Below are 12,889 nucleotides of genomic sequence, written 5' to 3' on the forward strand. Positions count from 1 at the left end.
GCTGGATGTGAGAGAGAAGCAGAACAGCTCCCAGTGGCTAAGGATGACCCTGGGGCTACAACTGGCAGGTAACACCTCTGCCCTGAACAAAGAGGAGGGAGGAGCCGAGCTGGTTTTGAATCGGGGGCGGCAGTTAGATGCTGGGGGAAGAGGAGCTGGAAGGCAGCCAGCCTGAGGAGGGGGAAAGCTACACCCCAGAGGGGCCCCCCTCGGGGTCTTCTCCCCAGGACGGGTTGGAAGGAATGTCTCTGGCTGCTATGCTGTTGCTTCTGTGAGAAACTGGACATCTGTTGCCTAATAAACCTGCTGTTGTACCTGCTGAGTGAGAGTCTCTCCTGCCAGCAGACGGGGTGCAGTGCAGGGGGACCCCTGAACCCCATCACACTGGTGTCAGAAGTGGGATGCACTGCACCCACGGATGAGCTCCCAGCAGTGGCTGACTGAGCACCAGAGAAGAAAGGAGTCTCACAAGAGCCAGAGGGGGAACAGAGCCATTCCTGCAGCTGCTGCTGGTGAGTGGATACCCCGGGAGACAGCGGGGAGATGGATTATACCCGACTCCTGAAGGCAGAGCTAGCGGGGCTGTGCAGAGAGAGGGGCCTGACCGTGGGGAAGGCGACCAAGGCCCAGCTGATGGCACAGCTGGAAGAGAATGACCGATCCGGGGGGGCAGAGCCTGTCCCGGCAGAAAATGGCCGGTCCGCCTCGGGAAGCGTTTCGGATTCTCCGACAGGAGCGGGGGCTCGACGCCGTCAGACAGACGCGGTGCCCGCCAGGTCGCGCTCAGCTAGCGGTGGTCCATCGCGGGCAGAGTCCCCCGCCGCAGAGCTGCGACGGCTGGAACTCGAGGTGAAATTAAAGGAACTGGAGCGCCAGGAACGGGAAAGAGAGCGTGAGCATGAGCGACAGGAACGAGAAAAAGAGCGTGAGCGCCAGGAACGGGAAAGAGAGCGTGAGCGTGAGCTCCAGGAACAAAAAAGAGAGCGTGAGGAGAGAGAGCGAGAGCGGGAGCATGAGCGAACCATGGCAGAGGCGAGACGCCAAGAGACCCCAGCTGCGGTAAGCGGGGAGAGGGCCAGACGGATCGGGGTGGCCAGTCACTTGGAGACGCGTGTGCTGGCCCAGTGTCAGGACACAGGGGACATGGACGAGTTCCTTACCGCCTTTGAGCGAGCCTGTGAGTTGCACGAGGTTCCCCCAGATGAGTGGCTCTGGCACCTCACCCCCTTGCTGGGCCAGAAGGGCGCAGCGGTGCTCAGCCAGCTGGTGGGGCTGCAGCCTGGGGACTATGAACGGGTCAAACAGGCCCTGCTGCATAAGTTCGGCCTGACTCCGGAGATGTACAAAAAGAAGTTCCAGGAGGCGCAGAAGAGGCCAGAGGAAAACCATGTAGATACAACTGCCCGCCTGAAGCAATACTACCAGAAGTGGGCGTTCGGAATGGGAGTCCAGTCCGTAGACGGCCTGATCGAGCTGGCGGTCGTGGAGCGATTCTACGAGATGTGCGCACCTGACCTGAGGGTGTGGCTCGTGGACCGGAAGCCAGGGGACTCACATGATGCAGGGAAACTGGCAGATGACTTCACAAACAGCCGGGCCAGGTTTGAAAGTGAGCCCCACAAAGAGAGGGAGTCTCGGAGGGAGAGGGAGTCCTGGAGAAACCGAGAATCTCAGAGAGACCGGTCCCTAACTGTACGACAGAGGGGACCACCTCTTGGGCAAGCCCAGGAAAGAGGGGCCAGCCACCCACCCCCCAGAGAGCCAAACAGAACCCGGACAGAGCAGCCGGCCCGAGGGACACAACAAGACCCAGGCTGTTACCGCTGTGGGCGAAAGGGGCATAGAGCAGCCCAGTGCCCCAGGCTCCCAGACAGGTTGAGCAGGCCGGGGGGTCATGGAGTCAACTGGGTGGGGTCCCAGAAGCCAGAGGGGCTGGCGGCCAAGGCGGGTGGTGCTGACAGTGGGCACTCGGATTGGGCCGAGTCCGCCCCACAGACCAGCTCCTCAGGGGGACCAAATGCTCAGAGGCCAGTTCACAGAGTTGGGGCGGCAATGCCTCTGTGGAGCAAGTGTCTCAAACACCTCGAGGTAGACGGGAAAAAGGTCACGGGGTTCTGGGACACAGGCGCTGACGTGACGCTGGCCCGACCCGGGGTGGTGGCACCGGGCTGCATGATACCCGATTCCCACCTGACGATAACAGGAATTGATGGGACCCCTTTCAAGGTGCCCATGGCGAGGGTGCACCTGAAATGGGGGAAGAAGGAAGGCCCCAAGGAAGTGGGCGTGCACAGCCATTTGCCGGCAGATGTACTGATGGGGGCTGACCTGGAGAACTGGCAAGGTGAACGCCCTCGTGCCCTGGTCCTGACCCGTAGCCAAAGAAAACGAGGGGTGCGCTCCCCAAATTCAGGGGTACAGGCCCAGCCAAAGCCACAGGGGCCAACCCTGAGAGAAAGGGGGCCCCCAAAAACCAGATCTCACAGGCCAGGGATGCTGGAGCCAGGCAGGGATGGGGAAGTCGCATCCGCTCCTGCCCGAGCGGAAGAATTCCAGGCAGAGCAGCAGAGAGACCCCTCCTTGCAGAAGCTGAGGGAACTGGCCAGTCTCAGCCCAGCTCCACAGCTGGGGGAGGGCTGCAAGGAGAGATTCCTGTGGGAAAAGGGATTCCTGTACCGGGAATGGGCTCCCAGACGCAAAGCGGAGCCATGGAAGGTCCAGAGGCAACTGGTGGTTCCCCAAAAGTACCGGCGCAGGCTGCTGTACCTAGCCCATGATGTCCCGCTCGCAGGACACCAGGGGATCCACCGCACCAGGAGAAGGTTGTTACAGAACTTTTTCTGGCCAGGGATCTTTGCAGCTGTCCGTCTGTATTGCCTGTCCTGCGATCCCTGCCAGAGGGTGGGGAAGAGCCGGGACAAGGGGAAAGCTGCCTTGAGGCCACTGCCCATCATAGAGGAGCCTTTCCAGAAAGTGGCTATAGACATAGTGGGCCCCTTCAGCAAGGCAACGCGTTCGGGGAAGAAATATATTTTGGTAGTGGTAGATTTTGCCACGCGATACCCAGAAGCAGTGGCCTTCACCTCTATCGACGCTGACACCGTGGCAGATGCACTGCTGTCCATTTTCAGCAGAGTGGGGTTCCCCAAGGAGGTCCTCACAGATCAGGGGTCCAACTTCATGTCGGCTCTACTGCAAAGCTTGTGGGACAAGTGTGGGGTCCGGCACACCTGGGCCACAGCCTACCACCCGCAGACCAATGGGCTGGTGGAGAGGTTCAATGGGACTCTGAAGCAGATGCTGAGAACCTTCATGAATCACTACCCCCATGACTGGGACAAGTACTTACCCCACCTGCTGTTTGCATACAGGGAGGTGCCCCAGGAATCCACGGGGTTCTCCCCGTTTGAGCTGCTGTATGAAAGGAGGGTATGGGGACCCTTGGACTTGCTCAGAGAAGAGTGGGAGGGGACGGCCTCTCCTGAAGGGGAGTCAGTGGTATAGTATGTACTGACCTTCCGGGAAAAACTCACCGAGCTCATGGGCCTGGCCAGGGAGAACCTCTCCATGGCCCAAAGGAAGCAAAAGGTCTGGGATGACCATAACGCCAGGGCCCGAGCCTATGCCACCGGGGATCAAGTGATGGTCCTTATACCTGTGCGGCGGAACAAGCTGCAAGCGGCCTGGGATGGGCCCTTCAAGGTTGTCAAACAGCTAAATGACGTGAATTATGTGGTGGAACTGTCGAACCGGGCCCACAGCCGCCGGGTCTATCATGTGAACATGATGAAACCTTACTGGGACAGGCAGAACTTGGTGCTGGCCGTGTGCAAACACTGGGAGGGGCAGGGGGATGATCCCTTGGTGGATTTACTCACAAGGACTGGAGCCAGCTCCTTGCTGGAGTCTATTCCCCTCTCAGACCAGCTGACCCCTGCCCAGCAGACGGAGATCAAGGAGGTGCTGCATTTGCATCAACAGCTGTTCTCGGACAGACCCGGACGCACTGACCTGGCTGTCCACCGAATAGAGACAGGCACCCACGCCCCTATCAAGTGTGTGCCATTCAGAGCCACAGGGAGGACGGCTCAGGACATAGAGCGGGAGGTTGAAGACATGCTGGCTCTGGGGGTGATCCAACCCTCGTCCAGCCCCTGGGCCTCTCCCGTGGTGTTAGTCCCTAAAAAAGATGGGTCTGTTCAGTTTTGTGTGGACTATCGCAAGCTTAACGCCATCACTGTCTCGGACGCCTACCCCATGCCCAGGCCTGATAACCTTTTAGACAAGCTGGGGGGAGCCCGTTACCTCACCACCATAGACCTCACCAAGGGGTACTGGCAAGTGCCATTAGACCAAGATGCCCGGCTGAAGTCGGCTTTCATCACTCCTGTGGGGCTCTACGAGTTCTTGGTCCTGCCCTTTGGCCTCAAAGGGGCACCCGCTACCTTCCAGCGTCTGGTGGACCAGCTACTGAAAGGGATGGAGAGCTTTGCCCTGGCTTACATGGACGACATTTGCATCTTCAGCCAGACGTGGGAGAACCATGTGTCCCAACTCAAGCAGGTGCTGAACCGACTCCAGAAGGCCGGGCTGACTATCAAGGCAGGGAAGTGCAAGGTGGGAATGGCTGAGGTGACCTACCTGGGCCACAAGGTGGGCAGCAGCTGCTTAAAGCCAGAGCCAGCTAAAGTGGAGGCTGTCAGAGATTGGCCAACACCCCAGACTAAAAAGCAGGTCCAGGCCTTCATTGGGATGGCGGGGTACTACTGGAGGTTTGTGCCCCACTTTAGCTCCATCGCAGCCCCCCTCACGGAGCTGTGTAAGAAGGAAAAGCCTGACAAGGTGGTCTGGACCGAGCAGTGCCAAGAGGCCCTCTGCGCGCTGAAGGAGGCTCTGGTCAGGGCCCCAGTGCTGGCAAATCCAGACTTCAACAAGCCCTTCCTGGTGTTCACCGATGCCTCGGACGTGGGGCTGGGGGCGGTGCTAATGCAGGTGACTGACAAAGGGGAGAAACACCCCATTGTGTACCTGAGTAAGAAGCTGCTGCCCCGGGAGCAGAGCTACACGGCCATAGAGAAGGAATGTCTGGCCATGGTGTGGGCGCTGGGGAAGCTGCAGCCGTACCTGTTTGGACGGCGTCTCACCGTGTACACCCATCACTCACCCCTGACCTGGCTGCATCACATGAAAGGGGCCAACGCCAAGCTCCTGCGGTGGAGTCTGCTCCTGCAGGACTACGACATGGAGGTGGTCCACGTCAAGGGGAACAACAACACCTTAGCCGATGCCCTGTCACGCAGGGAGGGCCCCGAACTTCCCCAGGTCACTGGCTAAGTGACCCCGCTCAGTGCGGTCTGGAAGGGGGGAGAGATGTGATGGAGTGGGGGGGGTGCATGTGTGAGTCAGGCTGGATGTCCGAGGCAAGCAGCAGCTCCCAGTGGCTAAGGATGACCCTGGGGCTACAACTGGCAGATAACACCTCTGCCTAAACAAAGAGCAGGGAGGAGCTGAGCTGGGTTTTGAATCGGGGGCGGCAGTTAGAGGCGAGGAAAAGGGGAGCTGAAAGGCAGCCAGCCTGAGGAGGGGGAAAGCTACACCCCAGAGGGACACCCCTCGGGGTCTTCCCCCCAGGACGGGTTGGAAGGACTGTCTCTGGCTGCTATGCTGTTGCTTCTGTGAGAAACTGGACATCTGTTGCCTAATAAACCTGCTGTTGTACCTGCTGAGTGAGAGTCTCTCCTGCCAGCGGACGGGGTGCAGTGCAGGGGACCCCTGAACCCCATCACAGGAGCCGAGCTGGGTTTTTGAATCGGGGGCGGCAGTTAGAGGCTGGGGGAAGAGGAGCTGGAAGGCAGCCAGCCTGAGGAGGGGGAAAGCTACACCCCAGAGGGGCACCCCTCGGGGTCTTCTCCCCAGGACGGGTTGGAAGGAGTGTCTCTGACTGCTGTACTGACGCTTCTGTGAGAAACTGGGCATCTGTTGCCTAATAAACCTCCTGTTGTACCTGCTGAGTGAGAGTCACTCCTGCCAGCGGATAGGGTGCAGTGCAGGGGGACCCCTGAACCCCATCACACCATCCCACATTAGTGCCAAGTGAGGGGTCCTTGTGTAACCATCCCCTGCCCTACCCCAGAACCAGCTGCACCTCCATGCCAGGTGAGGGGTCCATGAACAACGAGCCCCCACACCACACCCCAGAGCCAGATGCATTTCAGCTGTGTGAGGGTCCTTGCAGGAGAGAAACTCCTTAGAAATGTGGGGGGTGGGGGGTCCCAAACTCATGTAACTTCTTAACAACATAAGGAGACTTGATATGAAAAATTTGCAGAAGACAGTGGCAAAAATCTTTTAAATATATGCACACAAAACATATTGGGGAGGAGAAAGTTGCCGTGTGTATTAAAATTGAAGTTTGCTTCCATCTCCTATTCTTAATTCAATAGAAACTTGCCGGTTTCTCGCCTCGATGGCTGTTTCCGTTGGCGTGCTGTTGGCAAGTGAGCCAGAGTGAGTTAAACAGGTGAGTTTAGGTAGCACAACCTGCCCCTTGGCTAGTGACTTTGGGTTTCATTCTATCACTTTCAGTCAACTGTGGGAGGGAGGCTGAGCAGTGAAATACAGAGGAGTGTCTTCAGAACGCTTTTCTCCCAGGTCCTCATTGATAAAGACAAACCAAACCAGCAGTCGTGTAGCACTTTAGAGACTAACAAAATAAACAATTCCGTGGCTCTGCCCCTGGGAAGCTCATCACCTAATGCAGCATTTTGTTAGGCGTTCCAGTGCTCAGGACTGCTGGTTTGTTTTGTTAGAATACAGACTAACCTGGCTCCTCTCTGTTACCATTTATGAAGACTTGCTCTAGCTCACAGCCCAGCTCCTTATGTGTTGTCTGTTTGTACGATAAATATAATCTTTATCACTGAACTAGATGGAGACCACGCAGGCATGTTGAGTTTTTAAGCTTTAAATCTGTGATAATTTATATCAGTCTAGTGACCCGACCTCCTGGGGTGTGGTGTTTCGTAAGGTAACCAAGTTACTAGGCTGGCTGGGGCGCTGTGTGTGTGGCTCATTCACAAACAGCCCCTGAAAGGCACGGCTTCTCCCTGGACCAGGGAAGTAATTGTGAACAGGAGGTCAGGAGAGTGGGTGCTTCTTGTCTGGCAGAGGACAAAAGTGTCAGGAATCAGCAGCACCAAGAGGGGGCTCTCTCTTTCCACCTGCAATAGCAGTAACAGCAGAGAACGTATGTGATCTTGTGCCTGTAACCTTCCAGGTACTCTGCCCGCTGGTGCTAACCCAGGAGAAGGAAACCATGAAGTAGGTCTCATAACAGTATTATAACTATAGTTATAATACATCAGCCTCCAAGCTGTTAGGAACATTATCCCTGATGAGACCGAGGCACAAATGGTGGCGGAGCTTTGTGACTTTGTCCTCACCCACAACTGTTTCAGATTTGGGGACAATTTATACCTTCAGATCAGTGGCACTGCTATGGGCACCCGCACGGCCCCACAGTTTGCCAACATTTTTATGGCTGACCTGGAACAACACTTCCTCAATTCTCGTTCCCTAGCGCCCCTCCTCTACCCGCGCTACACTGATGACATCTTCATCCTCTGGACCCGTGGGAAGGAGGCTCTTGAACAGTTCCGCCGTGATTTCAACCGTTTCCACCCCACCATCAACTGCAGCCTGGACCAGCCCACACAAGAGATTCACTTCCTGGACACTACTGTGCAGATAAGCGACGGTCACATAAATACCAACCTACACCGATAATCCACAGACGGCTGTGCTTCTCTACACACCTCCAGCTTCCACCCAGAGCACACTACACGATCCAGTGTTTACAGCCAGGCACTAAGGTACAACCGCATTTGCACTCATCCATCAGACAAAGACAAACATCTACAAGACCTTTACTAAGCTTTCCTCAAACTGCAATACCCACCTAAGGAAGTGAGGAAACAGATTGATAGAGCCAGACGGGTACCCAGAAGCCACCTGCTACAAGACAGGCCTTGTGAGGAAAACAAGAGACCACCACTGACCATCACATACAGCCTGCCAACCTTGAACAAATCCTCACCAGCCACTACAAATCACAAACCAGTGACTCTAGGCCTGGAACCAGCCTCTGCAACAGTCCTCGCTGCCAACTCTGCTCACATATCTACACCAAAACAAAAAGCAGTCAAATAGCACTTTAAAGACGAGCAAAATAATTTATTAGGTGATGAGCTTTCGTGGGACAGACCATATGGCTATTGATCTGAAGAAGTGGGTCTGTCCCACGAAAGCTCATCACCTAAAAAATTATTTTGCTCGTCTTTAAAGTGCTATTTGACTGCTTTTTGTTTTGATAGTGTATAGACTAGCCCAGCTCCCTCTCTGTTACATATCTACACCAGTGACATCATCACAGGACCTAACACCAACCATACCATCAGGGGCTCCTTCACCTGCACGTCCACTAATATAATATGTGCCAGCAATGCCCCACTGCAATTTACATTGGCCAAACTGGACAGTCTCTCCGTAAAAGAATAAATGGATGTAAATCTGACATCAGGAACAGTAATGTACAGAAGCCTGTGGGAAAACACTTCAATCTCCCTGGACACTCAGTGGCAGATTTAAGGGTGACAGTCCTGAAACAAAGAAATTTCAAAAATCAAATGGAGAGAGAAATCTCTGAGCTGCAATTTATTTGCAAATTTGACTCCATTAACCGTGGATTAAACAGAGGCTGGGAGTGGCTGGCAGCTTACAAAGGCAGCTTCTCTGCCCTGGGTGTTAATATCTCCCCATTAGAATCTGACAGAGGCTCACGTCCCCCGTCTGATCTGACTTTTTTTTCCCTGTTTTGAAAAGTGCTGTTGATACTGGGCCATTTCCACCTTGCGGAATAGACCTTGTCAGCTCTGGCCCTCCCTCTTACTGGGACCCCCCTCTTTAAATACCCTTCTGACACCACCCCTGCACTCATGCATCTGATGAAGCGGGTCTTTGCCCACGAAAGCTCACGCTCCAACATATCTGTTAGTCTATAAGGTGCCACAGGACTTCCTGTTGTTCTTATAACTATAGTGACTCTCTCAACTTATTATCTTCCGTGTCACCCAAATATCTAATGCTGAAATCACCCAACTGGTGCCACCAGTTCTTCTCCTCTGCTGATCAGAGCGGAACAAGGCTTCGGTGCCACTGCACTGATTTGTGGTTGTGTAAACTAGAATTTGCTCTATGAGAGCTACGGTTCTGAATGCTGCTGACTCTGGGTGGCCGTCTGCTCCAGCACGTTTGCTATTACCAGGGCATGACCAAAGTCATGTTGAATAGTAACCGGGAGGTGGCCGTGTCCGTCTGCACTCCAACAAAACAAAGCAGCAGAAATGTGGCACTTCGAAGGCAAACAAAAGGATCTATTTGGTGATGAGCTTCCATGGGACAGACCCACTTCTTCAGGATCTGTCCCACAAAAGCTCATCCCTGCACGAATCCTTTTGTTCGTCTTCAAAGTGCTACGTTTCTGCTGCCTGGTTTTACCGAATTCAGGGTTCCTTTTCACCAATTTCACAGGCAGAGGGATTTGAAGTTGGAAGTGCCGTGATTTCCGCTGTCCTAAATCTCAGCTCTCACCGCTTTGACCTTGTCGGGGTTGTGCCCCAAAGGAGCTTGGGAGAGAGGTGTCCCATGGCGGGTATGGCGCCACTCCGTGTTCCCACCCCAGGCAGAAAGAATTCTCCACTTGTGCACCTCCGCTGTGGAGCTGATGGGTGCCACATCGCTGTGTATTGGTGCGCATAAGAGAATGAACCTGGCGGGAGTGCGGCTAAGGGGTCCTGAGGGTGGGAGGTGGCTCAGGGCTGGGACAGAGGGTTAGGGTGCAAGGGCTCTGGCTGGGAGCGTGCAGGCTCTGGGGTGTCCCTGGAGCTGAGGAGTCTGGGGTACAAGACAGGAGCTCTGGGCAGGGGTGTGGCTTCAGGGTAGGACGGAGGATTGGGGCTTTGGGGTACAGGAAGGTGCTCAGGGCTAGGTGGGGTAAGGGCTGGGCTCAGGTTTACCCGGGCAGATTTCTGCTGGGACTGGCAGGGAGGGGTTCCCCACTTGCTAGCTGTGGCTGGTGGGGAAGGGTGCCCCCCTCCGCCAGCCTTGGCAGCTTCAGGGCTCAGTCAGAGAGGTTGCTCCCCCTGCAGCCCTAAATCCCAGAGCGATGTTAAAGGGAAGCTGCACAAACTCGCAGGAAACAGGCTGCAGCCCACCGCTGCTGTTGCCTTCAGACCGAGCAGCTGGAGAGCAGCACGCGCTGGTCCAGAGTCCGGGTCTGAAGGCAGAACCAACGCTAGCAGCACCGCAGGCTGTGATGGGGTTCAGGGGTCCCCCTGCACTGCACCCCGTCCGCTGGCAGGAGAAACTCTCACTCAGCAGGCACAACAGCAGGTTTATTAGGCAACAGATGTCCAGTTTCTCACAGAAGCAACAGCATAGCCGCCAGAGACAGTCCTTCCAACCTGTCCTGGGGAGAAGACCCCGAGGGGTGCCCCTCTGGGGTGTAGCTTTCCCCCTCCTCAGGCTGGCTGCCTTCCAGCTCTCCCTTTTCCTCGCCTCTAACTGCCGCCCCCGATTCAAAACCCAGCTCAGCTCCTCCCTGCTCTTTGTTTAGGCAGAGGTGTTATCTGCCAGTTGTAGCCCTAGGGTCATCCTTAGCCACTGGGAGCTGCTGCTTGCCTCGGACATCCAGCCTGACTCACACATGCACCCCCCCCACTCCATCACATCTCTCCCCCCTTCCAGACCGCACTGAGCGGGGTCACTTAGCCAGTGACCTGGGGAAGTTCGGGGCCCTCCCTGCGTGACAGGGCATCGGCTATGGTGTTGTTGTTCCCCTTGACGTGGACCACCTCCATGTCGTAGTCCTGCAGGAGCAGACTCCACCGCAGGAGCTTGGCGTTGGCCCCTTTCATGTGATGCAGCCAGGTCAGGGGTGAGTGATCGGTGTACACGGTGAAACGCCGTCCAAACAGGTACGGCTGCAGCTTCCCCAGCGCCCACCCCATGGCCAGACATTCCTTCTCTATGGCCGCGTAGCTCTGCTCCCGGGGCAGCAGCTTCTTGCTCAGGTACACGATGGGGTGTTTCTCCCCTTTGTCAGTCACCTGCATTAGCACCGCCCCCAGCCCCACGTCCGAGGCATCGGTGAACACCAGGAAGGGCTTGTTGAAGTCTGGATTTGCCAGCACTGGGGCCCTGACCAGAGCCTCCTTCAGCGCGCAGAGGGCCTCTTGGCACTGCTCGGTCCAGACCACCTTGTCAGGCTTTCCCTTTTTACACAGCTCCGTGAGGGGGGCTGCGATGGAGCTAAAGTGGGGCACAAACCTCCGGTAGTACCCCGCCATCCCAATGAAGGCCTGGACCTGCTTCTTAGTCTGGGGTGTTGGCCAATCTCTGACAGCCTCCACTTTAGCTGGCTCTGGCTTTAAGCAGCCGCTGCCCACCTTGTGGCCCAGGTAGGTCACCTCAGCCATTCCCACCTTGCACTTCCCTGCCTTGATAGTCAGCCCGGCCTTCTGGAGTCGGTCCAGCACCTGCTTGAGTTGGGACACATGGTCCTCCCACGTCTGGCTGAAGATGCAAATGTCGTCCATGTAAGCCAGGGCAAAGCTCTCCATCCCTTTCAGTAGCTGGTCCACCAGACGCTGGAAGGTAGCGGGTGCCCCCTTGAGGCCGAAGGGAAGGACCAAGAACTCGTAGAGCCCCACAGGAGTGATGAAAGCCGACTTCAGCCGGGCATCTTGGTCTAATGGCACTTGCCAGTACCCCTTGGTGAGGTCTATGGTGGTGAGGTAACGGGCTCCCCCCAGCTTGTCTAAAAGGTCATCAGGCCTGGGCATGGGGTAGGCGTCCGATACAGTGATGGCGTTAAGCTTGCGATAGTCCACACAAAACCAAACAGACCCATCTTTTTTAGGGACTAACACCACGGGAGAGGCCCAGGGGCTGGACGAGGGTTGGATCACCCCCAGAGCCAGCATGTCTTCAACCTCCCGCTCTATGTCCTGAGCCGTCCTCCCTGTGGCTCTGAATGGCACACACTTGATAGGGGCGTGGGTGCCTGTCTCTATTCGGTGGACAGCCAGGTCAGTGTGTCCGGGTCTGTCCGAGAACAGCTGTTGATGCAAATGCAGCACCTCCTTGATCTCCGTCTGCTGGGCAGGGGTTAGCTGGTCTGAGAGGGGAATAGACTCCAGCAAGGAGCCGGCTCCAGTCCTTGTGAGTAAATCCACCAAGGGATCATCCCCCTGCCCCTCCCAGTGTCTGCACACGGCCAGCACCAAGTTCTGCCTGTCCCAGTAAGGTTTCATCATGTTCACATGATAGACCCGGTGGCTGTGGGCCCGGTTCGACAGTTCCACCACATAATTCACGTCATTTAGCTGTTTGACGACCTTGAAGGGCCCATCCCAGGCCGCTTGCAGCTTGTTCCGCCGCACAGGTATAAGGACCATCACTTGATCCCCGGTGGCATAGGCTCGGGCCCTGGCATTACGGTCATACCAGACCTTTTGCTTCCTTTGGGCCATGGAGAGGTTCTCCCTGGCCAGGCCCATGAGCTCGGTGAGTTTTTCCCGGAAGGTCAGTACATACTGTACCACTGACTCCCCTTCAGGAGAGGCCGTCCCCTCCCACTCTTCTCTGAGCAAGTCCAAGGGTCCCCGTACCCTCCTTCCATACAGCAGCTCAAACGGGGAGAACCCCGTGGATTCCTGGGGCACCTCCCTGTATGCAAACAGCAGGTGGGGTAAGTACTTGTCCCAGTCATGGGGGTATTGATTCATGAAGGTTCTCAGCATCTGCTTCAGAGTCCCATTGAACCTCTCCA

This window comes from Carettochelys insculpta, chromosome 8 (genome assembly GCF_033958435.1).
Source record: "Carettochelys insculpta isolate YL-2023 chromosome 8, ASM3395843v1, whole genome shotgun sequence".
In the NCBI taxonomy this organism is placed as follows: domain Eukaryota; kingdom Metazoa; phylum Chordata; order Testudines; family Carettochelyidae; genus Carettochelys; species Carettochelys insculpta.